This window comes from Eriocheir sinensis, chromosome 25 (assembly GCF_024679095.1).
Source record: "Eriocheir sinensis breed Jianghai 21 chromosome 25, ASM2467909v1, whole genome shotgun sequence".
NCBI lineage: Eukaryota > Metazoa > Arthropoda > Malacostraca > Decapoda > Varunidae > Eriocheir > Eriocheir sinensis.
The window spans coordinates 3,024,983-3,041,471 of NC_066533.1; positions in this window are offsets into that span (position 1 = coordinate 3,024,983).

Below are 16,489 nucleotides of genomic sequence, written 5' to 3' on the forward strand. Positions count from 1 at the left end.
AACATTTTTACTACTCTGCAGTGAAATTTTTCTCTCCTGATTCAATCTCTGTTCACATCAATTATGAGAATGAGATCAATTAAACAAACTGTTATACCGGTGATTGGGGGTGTTGGCGGCGGTGGCAGTGGTGGTGGTGGTATAGCAGTGGTAGTGGTGGCGGTACTGGTGGGGGTGCAAAATAGTGTTGATGAAGGGGCTTGTAGTTGGGGTAGTTGAGTTGTTGGTGGTGGTGGTGGTGGCGTTGTTAATACGGATTAGTCGGGGGGCCAGCGATCTCTACCTTGCAAAAAACAGGTCGAACCTTACAGCCTCTGCTATAAAAAAAAAATTACCCCACAGGATCATAGAGGACATATTCCAGCATTTGAAAACCAATGTTGGCTTTTAAAAAACTCTTGCAAAAGTAGGTCAACATCCATTTGACCTTTGTTGTGTATGGGATTTTCCCGTAGAATTTTCTGATACAATATATTATAATTGCTCTGATTTCAACTACTATGGTGTTACAGCAGTGAAATGTATATTGAATTGTAAATAATTGAAAGAAATGTAGCCTACAAACAATTCATCTATACGTTTTTTTTTAACGTATGATTTTACTGGAGTAAAAATGGATGAAAGATCTAAAATTTAGTTATAAACATATCCTTACCTTTCAGGCGTCATATCAAATACCAGATGAAAATAAAATTACTCTGTGAAAAAATCAAAGCACAGCTGTCGACACTGACAACTCTATGGAATCACTTCATAGAGAGTATGCCAGTTACGGGCAAATATTGGTGCATGTGCATTGATATGGTATGCATACTGAAAGAATACACACATGCTGAAAGGGTGGGAGATTGGATAGAACACCTCACGTCAGTAAGGAAGATGCTACCATACACTGTTTCAGACAAACACACAAAGTACATGGTTTGCCTTCCTTTATATTTGAAAGACATGGAAGGGCTCCCACAAAAACATCCTGAAATTTATGCCAACTTCATGAAGGGCAGTTTCACAGTGCGTCGTATGGAAGGTAAATTTAACGGTGTTTGGACGGACATGGCTCTTGAGCAAACATACAACAGTGAAGGAAAAACCTCTTTGTTTAAGGGGATTTCTCAGGCACCAGCATCTAGAGAAAAGTATGTAAAGGCAGCTCCATTCATGACAAAGGTTTCAGAAAGCATTAAAGCAATGGCTGATATGGGTCAGTCCAATTCTGCCCATCACAGTGATACACACAATCAGGCCATGAAGGATATAAAACTTGTAGAGAAAGTCAGAAATGTTATTACTGAGAAAATTATGAACCCATTTACTTGCACCAATCAAAATGAGCTCATCAATATTGCACTGGACAAAAGTGATCATCCACAAACTTGATAGAAGCTAAGGAAAAAGGGAAAGAAGCACTGTGCAGAGCAGAACGTACAGGTCTCAAATTAGAAGCTCCACATCTGGTGACATTTACATCAAATACCTGAAAAAAAAGAGCCTTGTTAACATATATAAAGATGAGAGCTCGGTTACGAGAGCATTGTGCTTTGCTCAAAATGCAGATGATGAAACAAAGAAAAAAGCCTTTAGTCATGAATGGACTGCTTATCCACTATCACTCTTTGATGTAAATTGCACACTTGAAGCAGGATACTCAATGCGCAAGGGTTGTAAGTCAAACTTTTTAACAAGTTTAGTGTTGGAGGCAGGATTTGAAGATATTTCACAACCAACACTGCCAGATTCACCATTACAGACAGTGTATCTCATAGACATGATGTCATTTGTCAACAGATTTCAGCATTCATGTGCAAAAACTTTTGGTGAACTCTTCAAATCCTATCTCCAACATATTCTCCAAATGAAACCAACAAATTGTCCATGTATTAATATGGTTGGTGATAGGTATGACACTGACAGTGCTCACAGTGTGAAGACTTATGAGAGGAAAAGGAGAGGCCAGACAGAGAAATCAAAGGAATTTTGTGTATCCAGCAATCTTGATATCCCAGAATGGAAACAGTTTATGGTCAATCCAAAGAACAAAGGAAACCTCCTTCACTTTATGTATTGCTCATTGTGTGAGAGTTCAGGGGAACTTCCAGATGATGTTACTTTCATTTTAGGAGGAATGGATCATGAGGACAGCGGACATACAGTTGTTATTTCAAAATTGTCAACCACTGATCTGCTAAACCTTTCATGTGGTGAACACGAGGAAGCAGATACAAGACTCATTGCCCAACTTGCCTACTGTCTGGATCATCTTAAATATGAACGTGCAGTTATATACGCAACAGACACTGACATTACAATGCTCTGTATGTACCACTTCTGTCGGCTAAAGGATTAAAAGAGCTTTGGATTCAGAGGAACATAAATACTTTCCTGTGCACAAGGTTGTCAAATCACTGAGTGAAAAATATGAACAAGATCCAGAGGAGCTGACGGCTACCATATTAAACACATACGTCCTCAGTGGGTGTGATACAGTGAGTTATCCATATAGGCGAGGCAAGAGCAAAGATGGGGCTGAATCTGTTGGGGCAACTACAACATTTAGCTGCTTATGATGCAACTCAGCACACAGGAACACAAGATGCTACGTACAACGATGCAAGAAATTATTTCATTGCACTTTATGGACACAGTGACACTGGTATAACATGTTTGAACGTACTTCGCCAACACATATTTGCATCAACAAAGTCTGATCTGAGAGTACTTCCTCCAACCGAGAATGCCTTCTATTTTCATGTATTGCATTCCTTGTACCAATTAACCTTGTATAAACAGGCAAGCAAGAATGCAAGTACTGTTAATCTAGCACTCCCCTCACCTTCTAATTTTGGATGGAAGTTTCAAAATGGAGCCCTAATGGCCCCTAATACCTGTCACAATGTCTATGCCAGCAAAACCATATATAAAGTCATTTGTACATTACATGTGTAAGAAATCCAAATGTTTGAGGGGATGTTCTTGTGCAAAAGCTGATGTTACCTGTTCAGTCGGGTGCCTTTGTCTAGGACAGTTATAAAAATGTAGTAGCATTGCGTGCCTATCTGAGCCCTCTGAGGATGATGGGCCTTACTTATTATGAGGAAGGATTGCTCTGCATTCCTCATGTGGTCATTTTTGTTTTATGTGTTTTTAGACATTATTTTAAGTAGCTATGCATGCTTAGCTAATTATGTATAACCTTTTGCAACCTGAATAATATATGATACTTATAAGTTCATGGTGAAAACAAATATAAATGTGTTTATGGTTTTCATTTTATAATAAAATATTTTTGCACTTTAATTTCTGTATGTTGCAGAGCAACTGTCCTTTACAGTTTGAAATATTGGTACAGTTTAGTGACTGGATTAAGATGTTAATTTATTGGTGAAACATGTCTTTAGTTTAAGACATCAAGGAAAACTTGAAATTTACTACATATTTTTTTACGGTATTATACTCAGCAAACGTTTCAGTAATTTAAAACAAAGTAATTTTTGAGATAGTTTGCAAGAGTTTCATAAGTCCAACATTGATTTTCTAAAGCCTCAGATGCTCTTCTAACTAAATATAATCACCAAACTTTTATATCATGCCGGGCAATTTCTTTCAAATTCTCTTGGTAGTCCCCCCGGACTAGATGGTGGGGGTGATGGTGGAAGTGTTGGTGGTGGTAAACGTGGTTGTAACAGTGATGGTGGTGCAGGTGGTTGTGGTGGGGTTGGTGCTGGTAGTGGTGGTAGTAGTGGTGGTAAAAATGTTAGTAATAGTGATGGTGGTGCAGGTGGTTGTGGTGGGGATGGTGCTGGTAGTGATGTAGTAGTGGTGGTAAAAATGTTAGTAATAGTGATGGTGGTGCAGGTGGTTGTGGTGGGGATGGTGCTGGTAGTGGTGTAGTGGTGGTGGCACTTGTTATGGTGATGATGGTGGGGGCGTTACAGTTGTATATTTAATTCCTGTTATCATCCATAAGCGTGTGGAAAATTTATTTCCGCGTGTGGTGGTAAACGTAATCTGTGAATGCATGTGTGTTCGTATGTATGTGTTCATTTTCTGTACTAGATTTACATTTAGTTTTGCGTGTGTACGTATGATTTATGTCCATGTGCGCAAATATTTGTTATCCTACACGAAGATTTATCACGCTTATGTATTGCGTATATTTTATGCCGTTATGTGCAATTCCCTCATCCTTCTCACCTTTCTTTTCCACGTTCTCCTCCTTCTCTTTCTCATCTTCCTTCTCCTGCTTCTTCTCACCTTAATCTCCATCATAGCCCCATACATGCCACCCTCCTTGAGTTCTTCTTTCCTTTCTTTCTCCATTCCATATTTCCCTCGTTTAATTTCTTCATCTTCTTAATATGGCTTCTCTTTTTCTTCTTTGTAGTGCAGCTGACTTGCCTGATGAGCTTGCCTCCCATAACTCACTCTGCGAAGGGGGGTACAATCTTTGGCCGACTGGTTAAGGAGTGGCTCTCCCGTCTCGCTGGTCGCGGATTCGATCCCCGGCGCTGGCAAAACCTTTCCTTGTCTGGATTAATTTCTCGTGTGTTTCGTTACACGCAGGAGTCGTGTGGGAGTGTCTATATACACACTTCCCCTCTCTTCCCCTCTGCTGTTTGCCCCTCGCCTTATGATATCACGACTTCCCTCTATTCTCTCTTTTACCAGCTGCTTTAGTATGCTTTTCAGTGTCTTATCTTAATATTCGTGTCCCTTGTGTATCTTTCATTAAACGTGCTTCTGTTTTATTTCATAATGTTGTCGAAAATTTTCGTCCAAACTCAAATCTCTCTCTCTCTCTCTCTCTCTCTCTCTCTCTCTCTCTCTCTCTCTCTCTCTCTCTCTCTCTTGCCTACCTACCTAGCAACTACATATCCGAATTAAAACACTTTTCAAATTTTAAATTACTTATCCTCTTACCAACTACTGACCAATTAATCACTTGTTTGCCTATTTACTTAACTACTTACTCTCTTACCTGAACAACTTGCTCGTACACACACACACACACACACACACACACACACACACACACACACCTCCGGTGGCTCAATCGGTAGAGCGCTACGCTGCGAGGCTTAACGGCCGAACAGGCGGCGGTTCGAGCCCCGCTCAGGCCGGATTCTTTCGGTTAACTAGGAGTGGTTACTGTCCCCCCATGAGTAAGGGGGATGGGGTATGTTGTGTGTGAGGTCCTGGCAGTACCCAGAGATCGACGAAATGAGCACTTGCTCTCGTCGGAAGGGTACCTACTGGCGAAAGCGAGTTCAACTCGTAATCAGGCCGTGGTGAATTACACACACACACACACACACACACACTGCAATACCAAATTTTGTCCTTGCGAGGGCGCAAGCACAATATTTAGTATTGCAAGTTTATTATGGAGGAACAGAAATGGGTGTGTTTGTGAGTCTGTTTCATCCTTTTTTTCTTTCTTTGTGTGTGTGTGTGTGTGTGTGTGTGTGTGTGTGTGTGTGTGTGTGTGTGTGTGTGTGTGTGTGTGTGTGTGTGTGTGTGTTCTGCGAGTGTAAGTCTTTTGAATATGTTCTGTGAGTGTGGGTGAGGAAACTATTAAGGAGTCACAGTAATCTAGTTTGGAGGGCGATAACGAGGGGGATGAGGAGGAAACGAAGAAGAGGAACAAGAGAAAAAACAAGAAAATGAAACGAATGATAAGAAGAAGAAGAAGGAGAAGAAGAAGAAGAAGAAATAGAAGAAGAAGAAGAAGAAGATTAAAAGAAGGAAAGATGAAAAAAAGAAAACATAAAAATAAAGATGAAGGAAACGCTTCAAAATAAGAAGAAAGTTAAATTGAAAAAAGTAGAAAAAGAAGAAATAAAGATCAAAAAATTAAATAAACACATCTTTCATACTTTTGTTTTAGAGAGAGAGAGAGAGAGAGAGAGAGAGAGAGAGAGAGAGAGAGAGAGAGAGAGAGAGAGAGAGAGAGAGAGAGAGAGAGAGAGAGAGAGAGACCAGAGCAGACCACAGTAGGATCCACACGTTGTGTTTAGTGCTCCGGGTTTTGAGAGCAATCCAGGACTTTACTGTCTCATTGGGTTCTGTCTTGTTGCACAGCAGGCTTGTGAAGTGTACAGCTTTTGATTACAAGCCACACAAGAGAAAAAAAATGTCACTTTGAAGATATAATTATGAAGAAAGTTGTTCCTGATAGAGGTGATCTGTGCTACTTGAGTGAACCGCAGTCGCCTTGTTCGAAGCTAAGGATTGGTACAAGACAGTGCTGAATAAACAAGATGCCTCCGAACGAGGAAATCAAGCAGGCCCTGGAAGTTCAGCAGAAGGCCTACCGCGATTTGATAGAAGTAGTTCGGTCAACTCTCTCTGACAAGATCAAACAACCCGAAACGAGCAATACTGAGCTGATTGTTTCCCTTCAGTTTATACAGAGAAGTGGATGATCTGAAGAAGACTTGCCTAAAGCGAGATGAAGAAATGGATATGATGAAGAAAGAAATAGCAGAGATGAAGAACAAGAAATATGAAGAAGAAATATAAATAACCAAGAGACAAGTAGTCTACCAGGAAGACTAATCCCGCAGGAACAATCTTCGCATCGACGGTGTGGAAGAAAACCAAGGAGAGAACAGGTAGATGACGCAAGATAAGGTGCAGCGCCTGTTTTGGGAGAAGCTCGGCATGGATGAGGTACAACTGGAGCGTGCTCATTGGGTAGGATCAACGCAGCTTCGGCGAGATGATGAAACCCCGAAACGACGTACCATTGTTGCCCGTCTCTTCCGTTACTCAGACCGGCAACAGGCGCTGCGTAACTCACCGAAACTCAAGAATACGATCATCTACTTCAACGAGGATTTGTGTGAAGCATCCGTTCGAGAGCGTCGGGCTCAGTTGCCGGAGCTTCGACGTGCTCGAGCAGCTGGTAAAATCGCTTATTTCAGCCACACCCGGTTAGTCATCAGGGCGCGGCATCCAAGAAGTAGGCTGCTTTCCCGTTGCTATTTAGCAACGTCCGAACAGTTCACCCGCCGCTCTCAAAGCAACCAACTAACAACCTCCGCTCGGCGCGATCCAATGAGAATGGCGGGGACTGGATGGTGGCGGTTGCTAATGCACTAAGCGTGTTCATTGGCGGGCGGGAGTGACACGTCACTGCTACTCACTGACTCGACGTCACACGCAAGACAGCCAATCACAAGAAGCCTTTCTCTTGAGGTTGTGGGAGTCACGCGGCATTATTTACTAGCCTTCAGACAGCGTCTCTTCACCACAGGCTACACTCACAAGTCCTGACAGCGCGTTTAACACCAACAGTATGGCTACTGGACCATCTAAGAAGATGCGTCGGCCACGGTAAAACGATACGGAGATCCTAACCCTGGCACAGGAGGTGGAGAGTCGGGCTGCTGTGATACGGGGGAAGCTGGACAGCAAAATCACTGCAGACAGGAAGAAAAAAAGCCTGGGAGGAAGTAGCTGCATCAGTTATTGTTTATTCATCCACTACAATCATTTTCAGCCTTGGGATAATATGAACCTAACACATACCACAACTGCTGTCAGGATTTTATCTGGCAATGTAGTAAAATAACTGCATGACACGGTTAATAAAGTTATGACTCGAACAGTGTTAGAAACATGCCACAAATAATTCCTAGTGTCAAAATATGTGAGCACATGATTAATAACGGGAGGCGTTACGGAGGAGCCGCCCCCGGGGTACTTGACGGCACGTTAGGTTTGGTTAGATTAGTATAACCAAATGGGGTAAAGTACCCCTTTACCCATATTTCCTGCAAAATTTATCGCAGAGATGTAAAGATGTTTTTTTTTTCCAAGGGGGGATAAAACTCTTATTCATTCATGTTTATTTTCATCGGATATTTTTCTGATGCAAACAAATGTCTGATTTATGAAAAGGTCATTGATATCTATCAGGAAGAAATAGTTTGATGAAAAAATTCTGACCTTTGCAATAATAATACCCTTTTGGTTAATAACCAGACATTACCTAACCTGCCGTCAAGTACCACGGGGGCTGTCCAACTCTCATCTCCATTATTAATCATTCACTCACATATTTTGACACTACCGGGTAGGAATTTTTCTTGACATGTTCCTACCACTGGCTAATAACTTTATAAACCGTGGCGTACAGTCACTTTGCTGTAGTGCCTTTCCTCTTGACAGGCAGCCACACCTAAATGTCATGACTGACATTCAACATCATTTCATTCACCCATTCACAAAAAATCTATAGCCGTGACGTAGGTAACGTTATTTATGGGATTTCATATAACTATTTATTTTTACTTTCTCAAAGAAAAAAAAGCCAGAATCCTGAGGTGAAGATGTAATAAGTATGCAACAGCAGAATAATTCTGGGATCACACATCCGCGATTTCGCTCTGCGACTTTTGGCGATTTTGAAAATTTCCGAAATCGGCATATACGCTCGACATCGTAGCGACGTCCCTGCGATTAGTCGCAATAGTCGCGCGGTAAAGTTCGCACGACTTGCGGGTGCCGGCCCGTCGCGCAAACATTTTGAAATGTTCAAAAAGTTTGCAGAAAGTCGGCGATATTGGCCAAATCGCGCGATTATTCGCACGGTTAAGCGAGAGACCATCGCAGTATGCGCTCGCATACCCTCGTCAAACGCAAGGGATCGCGATGTATGCGAGCTTATATGCGAGCGACTTTGTACATCGTGCGTATGGCAGCGACGCTGCTTCGGAAAGCGAGATGGCAGCGAGCAAGCGGGAGTGTGTGAAAAATCGTTGGCGAACGACCACTCGTTCGCACTCACACTGTCCTGCCATACGCCGCTACCCTACCCGCCTGCAAAATAATAGCCTAATATTTATGAATTTATAATAATAGCATATTATTTCTAACTGCTAAATCATATCTTTGTGTTCATGAATGGAAAATAATAGAATAGTATTCCTAAATGCAAAATAATACCCTAGTGTTCATAAATGCAAAATAATAGAATAGTATTCATAACTGCTAAATAATAGCCTGGTTTAGCAAAATGCAAAATTATAAGCTAGTGTACACACTAAAATTATTAGCTAGAGTACACAGTAAAATTATAATGTATTTTTCTTGACTACTTCATTAGCTTGTTAGCAAGTTATTACAGATTGTAAACCTCTTTCCACTTACAATTTATTACAGAAGTTGTAGATACGGTATAACATGCAGAAAACCTTACACCATACGAATAAAATCCAATATTCCTCAAAACAACTTACTTTGTTCCCGGGGGATCACGACCCCCAGGTTAAGAACTGCTAAATTAGAAGCAAGAAACAATAAAGCAATATCAGCAACAGCAAGGGAGGGTAGCACGGGCTACTATTTACTTGAAGCACTGGGTGGTCGTTACTAACCGACTATCAAATCTGAATCGACACAAGCAACTGGCGTTGCCAGATGGGGATTATTTTACCATATTAAAAACCTATAAGATTGATCAGCCGAAATAATAACCTTAGCGTTAGAGCGTCGGGATATGCAGGGTGCCAAGATTAATTTCTGGTTAGTGTATGTGTGTGTGTGTGTGTGTGTGTGTGTGTGTGTGTTTTACATTGCGGCCTATTACGCCGGTAGGCTTCTTCCCGGTGGATCCTGATGGTCGGTCCAAGGCTTCTTTCCGGTGGGTCCTGATGGTCGGCCCAGCCCGTTCTGGCGCAGGCGAGTGTTTATAGTGGCGCCATCTCGCATTGGCTCATGCTGCCCTCCCAGAGCTCATCTTTGATCCTAGAATCTAGAGTCCGGGTTGATAGGTGGTCTTCTGGACAGCATGTGGGTAGTTTTAAGCCACTCGGCGGCGGCTGAAAAATCCCAGCTTGGTGGCACCGGGCGGGGATTGAACTCGCGTCCTCCTGAACACGGTGCCGTTACTCTGACGACTCAGCCACCGCCTGTGTGTGTGTGTGTGTGTGTGTGTGTGTGTGTGTGTGTGTGTGTGAAAAAAAAAAAAATATATATATATATATATATATATATATATATATATATATATATATATATATATATATATATATATAGAGATATATATATATATATGTATGTATGTATGGTGTGTGGGGGAAGGATGGTAGAGCGCGATAGTGTTGCCAGCCTATTATGGGTCATACAGCGACGCGCCCTCGACGTTTTCTCGACCATGCGTGCGACGTCGAGCGTCGTCGAGCGGCTAGACGAGGGGCGGTCGCGCAAAGTCGCCAGGCCCTGCGTTCATCGCGAACCGTCGCAACGGGTTTTATTTTCAAAATTGGGCTCCTCTGCTTACAGTCGCGCGCATTCACGCGCGATTCACCTCGACGTCCCCTCGCCTGTCGCCCTCGTGTGCGTATAGGCGAGCGACCCTCCCTCGCCATGTTGCTGTGAGTTGAAACGGAGGCAAACTCGCAGAGACAATGGCGATGCTCCCACGATTTCATGCATTTTCAAAATCGCCAACCGTCGCAGAGCGAAATCGCAGATGTGTGATCCCAGCATAACACACATTCTGTATGTGATCACACTATCTTACCAGCAGTGTCTCCAATGACATTTTGGAAGGAGCCACTTACAAATATCCTCAGGGCCAGCAAAACCTCGGTGTGGGTTGGTATTGCAGGGCCACGATGGGTCCTTTGCAAGTGAGGCTGCATCTCCTCGATCATCTGCTGCAAGGCATGCCGAGGGAAGCGGTATTTGAGGATGAGATCGTTGTCATTTAATGCCAGGGGGTCAAGGCGATCCCGAAAACGTCTCTCCCTCCTCATTGCACGATCGTACATACGTGCAAAGATTATTTCCATTTTGGCGCTACTCTACTGTCGGTCTGCAACAAAATATTGTGGCGTCTCCAACGGCACATTTACATCCTCATCTTCACTGTATTTTCTCGGTGTTCCATGAAAGATTTCATTTTATGCATCACAAAATCATACTCCCTTGGTGGTAACGCTTGCAAACTGTTAATATCAGGTTATTTTGTGCACATATTTATTTTGGTAAGAGCATAACAACCCCTTAACACCACCTCGGGAGGTGATGTTATTAGCAACCCGTTAGCGCCGCGCAAGCAACCCGCTAACGCCCTCCTCCGCGGCTTTGGATACCAAATTCTGGCCAGGCGGTTGCTATCTGGTTGCTTTCGCGTTGTTAAGCTTCTTGGATGCCGGCCAGGGATCGAAGGGAGGGTCCCAGACCTGCAAGTGCTGAAAACCTTCATGCCAGTGCTCCAACCCCCTCACTCCTTGTCCCTGATGTTCCAACCCCTACTAGCGGTACCCCTGTCTCTACTGCTGCAGCTGATGTGGGAGGTGGTGCTGTTGGGGGAGCAGCACCAGGCCAGGATACAAGACCAAAGAGGACAGTTAACAAGAAGTAATATATAAATGACCTTAACTCGCTACATTTAATCCATTGTATTATGCTCATTTAATAATATTTACTTTTCCTTTTGCTGAAATTGACGATAGTCAATTACATAGAATACTTGAAGTCAATACCAATGAAAGTTTTTTACCGTTCTACCATTATAACCAATTAAGATTCAGTCCTAACATAAATGTTACCCCTGAGGCTCACCGTGATCAGGGTCTCCATGGCCATGACACTGGTGAGCTGGAGACTCTACACCCTGTCACAGATACCTTATATTATCATCAGGAAGACTTCCAGCCTCTTGTATGTAACAGTCCTGATCAAATGAATTTTCTAGTTTATAACATAAGAAGCATACCCAGTAATTTAGATACCTTTGTTGATTATCACTTGCTTTCTTTAACTAATCATTTACAATTTATCTGCTTCTGTAAAACTAGACTTACAAATGACATTAAACATTTATATAAGATTAAAGGATTCAACATGTACACGAGGAATAGAAACCGGCTAGGCAGAGGAGTTGTCATGTATGTTAATGATAATATAAAAAGTAAGGTTATTGAGGTTGTTAGTGTCACTAATGATTTCTTCGAATCTGTTTTTGTGGAGTGTGACTCAGTAACACCATTTGTAGTAGGAGTTATTTACCGAGGACCTAACTCTGATCTTCATGTATTTAATAGCTTACTTGAGGAGATACTTGAGAAAATTAAGATTACTAGAAAACCTTCTTATTTGTTCGGCGACGTAAATATAAATCTAATTAACTATAAAGTAAATCAAAATATTCAGGAGTATGCAGATATTCTTTACAGCCATTGTTTCTATCCGTGTATTAATAAGCCTACCAGGGTAACACATCAGAGTGCCACACTTATTGATCACATTTGGTGTAATGATTTTAATGCATATATTAAATCTGGAATTTTGGTTACTGACATAACAGATCACGTTTTGCCATTTATCATCTGTTCAAAGAAAATAAAAAAATGATAGCAAATAAAGCTCACGAATAGAGATTTCAATAATGTAGAAACTAGAGAATTATGTCATAATCTGAACTCTGTTTGCTGGATGCAATTTCAGTAATGATGCAAGTGACAACTTTAAAAAGTTTACAACTTGTCTACTTAAAGCAACATATAAACATGTACCATATAAGAGTTTAAACCTATCGCATAAAAAAAAATAATGAAACCTTGGGTAACTAAAGAACTTGAAACATTGATTAAGAACAGGCATAAACTTTTAACTTATTTCGCAAGAGACCACTGACATATGGCGTGGAATACAGAAATTATCAAAACATGGTAAACAGAAAACTAAATTCTGCCAAAAAAGGAGTCCTATAAATCTAAATTAAAATCAGCCTTTGGTAACAGTAAAAAAGTATGGAACGTAATCAGTGATATTCTACAAGCAAAGCAAAAGAAAACCACTGTTGAAAGACTTACAATAAATGGAGAAGTTACATCTGATCCCACCACAATATGCAATGAAATAAATTCATTTTTTTCCAACATAGGACAAAACTTAGATAGAAATTTGCCATCATCCGATATGTCTCCTTGACATTATTTACATGGTAATTTCCCCCTCTATGAATTTAATTCCCACAATATCTCACGATATCACCAACATTATTAATCAGTTGAAGGATTCTTGTCCAGGTCATGACAACGTCCATGTTAAAATCTTAAAACTCGCCATACACGCAATATCTCCCATTCTTTCTGAATTAATAAACACTTCATTTCAAAGGGGCGTATTTCCAAATAATCTAAAGCTAGCTAAGATAATAATCGTATATAAAAGTGGAGAAAAATTGCACCCTTCAAATTATCGCCCAATATTGTTATAGTAGGATATCAATGTATTATTATTATTTAATATCACCACGAATTAGGCATACAATTGTCAGTGTTTACCGTCTCAGTTTTGTATACTTCGCACTCCGATGGTGCGTGGAGGTCACCTTGACATACGTGACCAATTGTAACAATTATTTTCGTAGCCTTTATGTACAAGAAGCGACGGAGCGAGAGCGACTGTCGTTGTGTGTCAGTCGGACTCTCGTGAAGGAGTAGCGAGTTACAGGTTGGAAAATAATTGTTACAATTGGTCACGTATGTCAAGGTGACCTCCACGCACCATCGGAGTGCGAAGTATACAAAACTGCGACGGTAAACACTGACGGACGACATTCCTATAAGGTGGCGTGATCTATCTGTCGTGGGTTTTTCCATTGACAATTGTATGCCTAATTCGTGGTGATATTAAATAATAATAATACATTGATATCCTACTATAACAATATCTATATTATCCGCAATTAGTAAAATTCTTGAAAAGGCAATGTATAATAGATTATCATCGTTTTTAGAGACTAATAATTATTAACTAGAGATCAATGCAGTTTCAGAACTCAAAAATAGGGTTTTTTCCGAGTCGATTTTTGCAAATGTATTCGTTTTTTTACCCTTTCGAGTCGGTTTTTGAGCCCGGTCGCTAATTAAAAATGATATAGCCCTTTCATTTTGCCGTCGATTGATACCAAAAACTTTTCTGTAGACCCAGAAATAAGGGAGTTATGGCGATTCCCATCAAAGCGGTTGATTTTCCAAAATTCGCGGTTAAATGACAAGGCTGAGGCAAGTGTCCGTTCCATAGTCTAGGGTTCACTGACTATATACATAATATAATATCAAGATCGATAGGGAACTTTATAAAATCAAAGACAACTTGACTACAGAGGTGCTCATGATTTTGTATTTTAGTTTAGTTTACCACTACTTGCCATATTGTAATCTTGCCTGGGGTTCTGCAGTGAAGACCTTCACAAAGCCATAACTATTATTACAAAAAAAAGTTGTAGGAATAATCTCAGGAGCAGGGTACAGAGACCGCACTGATCCGCTATTTGTAAATCTTTCCTTACTAAAATTAGATGATATTCATAAATTAGAATTATTAAAATTTGTTCATAGTCAATTAAGTATTCCTTCTGTTATTACTTTTGATAGTTTCAAATGTCCATCATCAAAATCTAAGGAGCTAAAATTTACTAAGACTACCGTAACCTCGTTCAGAGGCAACTAAAAGATTTGTTTCATACTCAGGGTGCCTCGCATGAAATAGTCTACCTCAAAACTTTAAAAATATTGAAAATAGTACAACATTTAAAATAAAAGTTAAGAAATATATATTAAATGTTCACAGTGACTGAGATAAATGTTGCATGTTATTGGCATAGGTTTTGTTTAACATCCTAATTATAGTGCACACATGTGTGTTTATGAATGTATGACTGTGTATAGGTATAATATATACTATATGTATGTATATGTAGGGATGTGTATGTATATGTGTGTATCTATGTGTATATGTGCATTGATATATATATATATATATATATATATATATATATATATATATATATATATATATATATATATATATATATATATATATATATATATATATATATATATATATATATATATATATATATATATATATATATATATATATATATATATATATATATATATATATATATATATATATATATATATATATATATATATATATATATATATATATATATATATATATATATATATATATATATATATATATATATATATATATATATATATATATATATATATATATATATATATATATATATGTATAAGGATGTGTAGGTATGTATGTATGTATTTGAAAAGTTCTATATAACACTGAAAAATAATTAGCTAACACAACGTGCTTTATCCTATAATTAAAGAAATTAAGGAGCTCTTTAAAAATGATTTTTTCATTCATTGAAATATTGTTGTAATTGTTTATTGTTCCATTAATTTATCAGGCAAATAAATGTTTTTGACGTTGACTTAGAGAGAGAGAGAGAGAGAGAGAGAGAGAGAGAGAGAGAGAGAGAGAGAGAGAGAGAGAGAGAGAGAGAGAGAGAGAGAGAGAGAGAGAGAGAGAGAATATTTACCTCCAAGCATTTTCCGGGGGAGTAATGGCAAGCTAGCAGAATACTTGCAAGTGATCAAGTGTCCAGTACTTGATCAAACCCCGGGTGAATAACATACATCTGCACCCCCCCCCCCCCACCACACACACACACACACACACACACACACACACACACACACACACACACACACACACACACACACACACACACACACACACACACACTTTTCTTACATTCCAAAACACTTTTCCCCAGAGAAATACTTTAGTAAGATTGCAGGAGAAACATGTGAGCCCCTAACCAACATTAGGGTGGCTTCCCACTACATGGATGAGAATATGATGAAGAAGCTGATCGTGACGGTGATTCGGCCAAGTTTGGAATGTGCAATGGTGGCGTGGTCTCCACACGGAGAGGACTATATTGGGAAATATTTGAAAAATAGAAAGAATCCAGAGAACAGCGACAAACATTGTGCCAAGTTTGAGACACAACATATGGTAAGATACTGGAAAGAGAAGAAGAGAAAAGGTGAAGAAAAAATCTGAGTGAAGTGTACAGGGCGATGAACGAAATGAAAACGATTGACAGGAATAATAGAAGAGGTGGCTGAAAGATATCGAGGAAAACAAGGTACCCGAGAGATATCAAGAAACATATCTGTTTCATAGATGAATTGGCATCTGGACCGAATGACCTCCAAATCGAGATAGCTCAAACTAAATCTATCCATGAATATATAGCTTAACTTGATAAAATGAAATTTGGAGACAGGACAACAGGAGCGTAGTTCGTTTCCCTTATTTCACAACTAGGTAAAGACAGCAATAGAAACACACACACACACACACACACACACACACACACACACACACACACACACACACACACACACACACACACACACACACACACACACACCTCCGGTAGCTCGATCGGTAGAGAGCTGCGCTGCAAGGCTTTTTTTTAACGTTTCCGCCTATGGCGCCGGTAGGCTTGCATGGAGGGACCTGATGGTATGGCCCAGCTCGTTGTGGCGCACAAAAGTATTTACAGTGGCGCCATCTTGCATTGGCTGATGCTGCCCCCCCCCGGAGCTCATCTTTGATCCTAGAATCTAGAGTCCGGGTT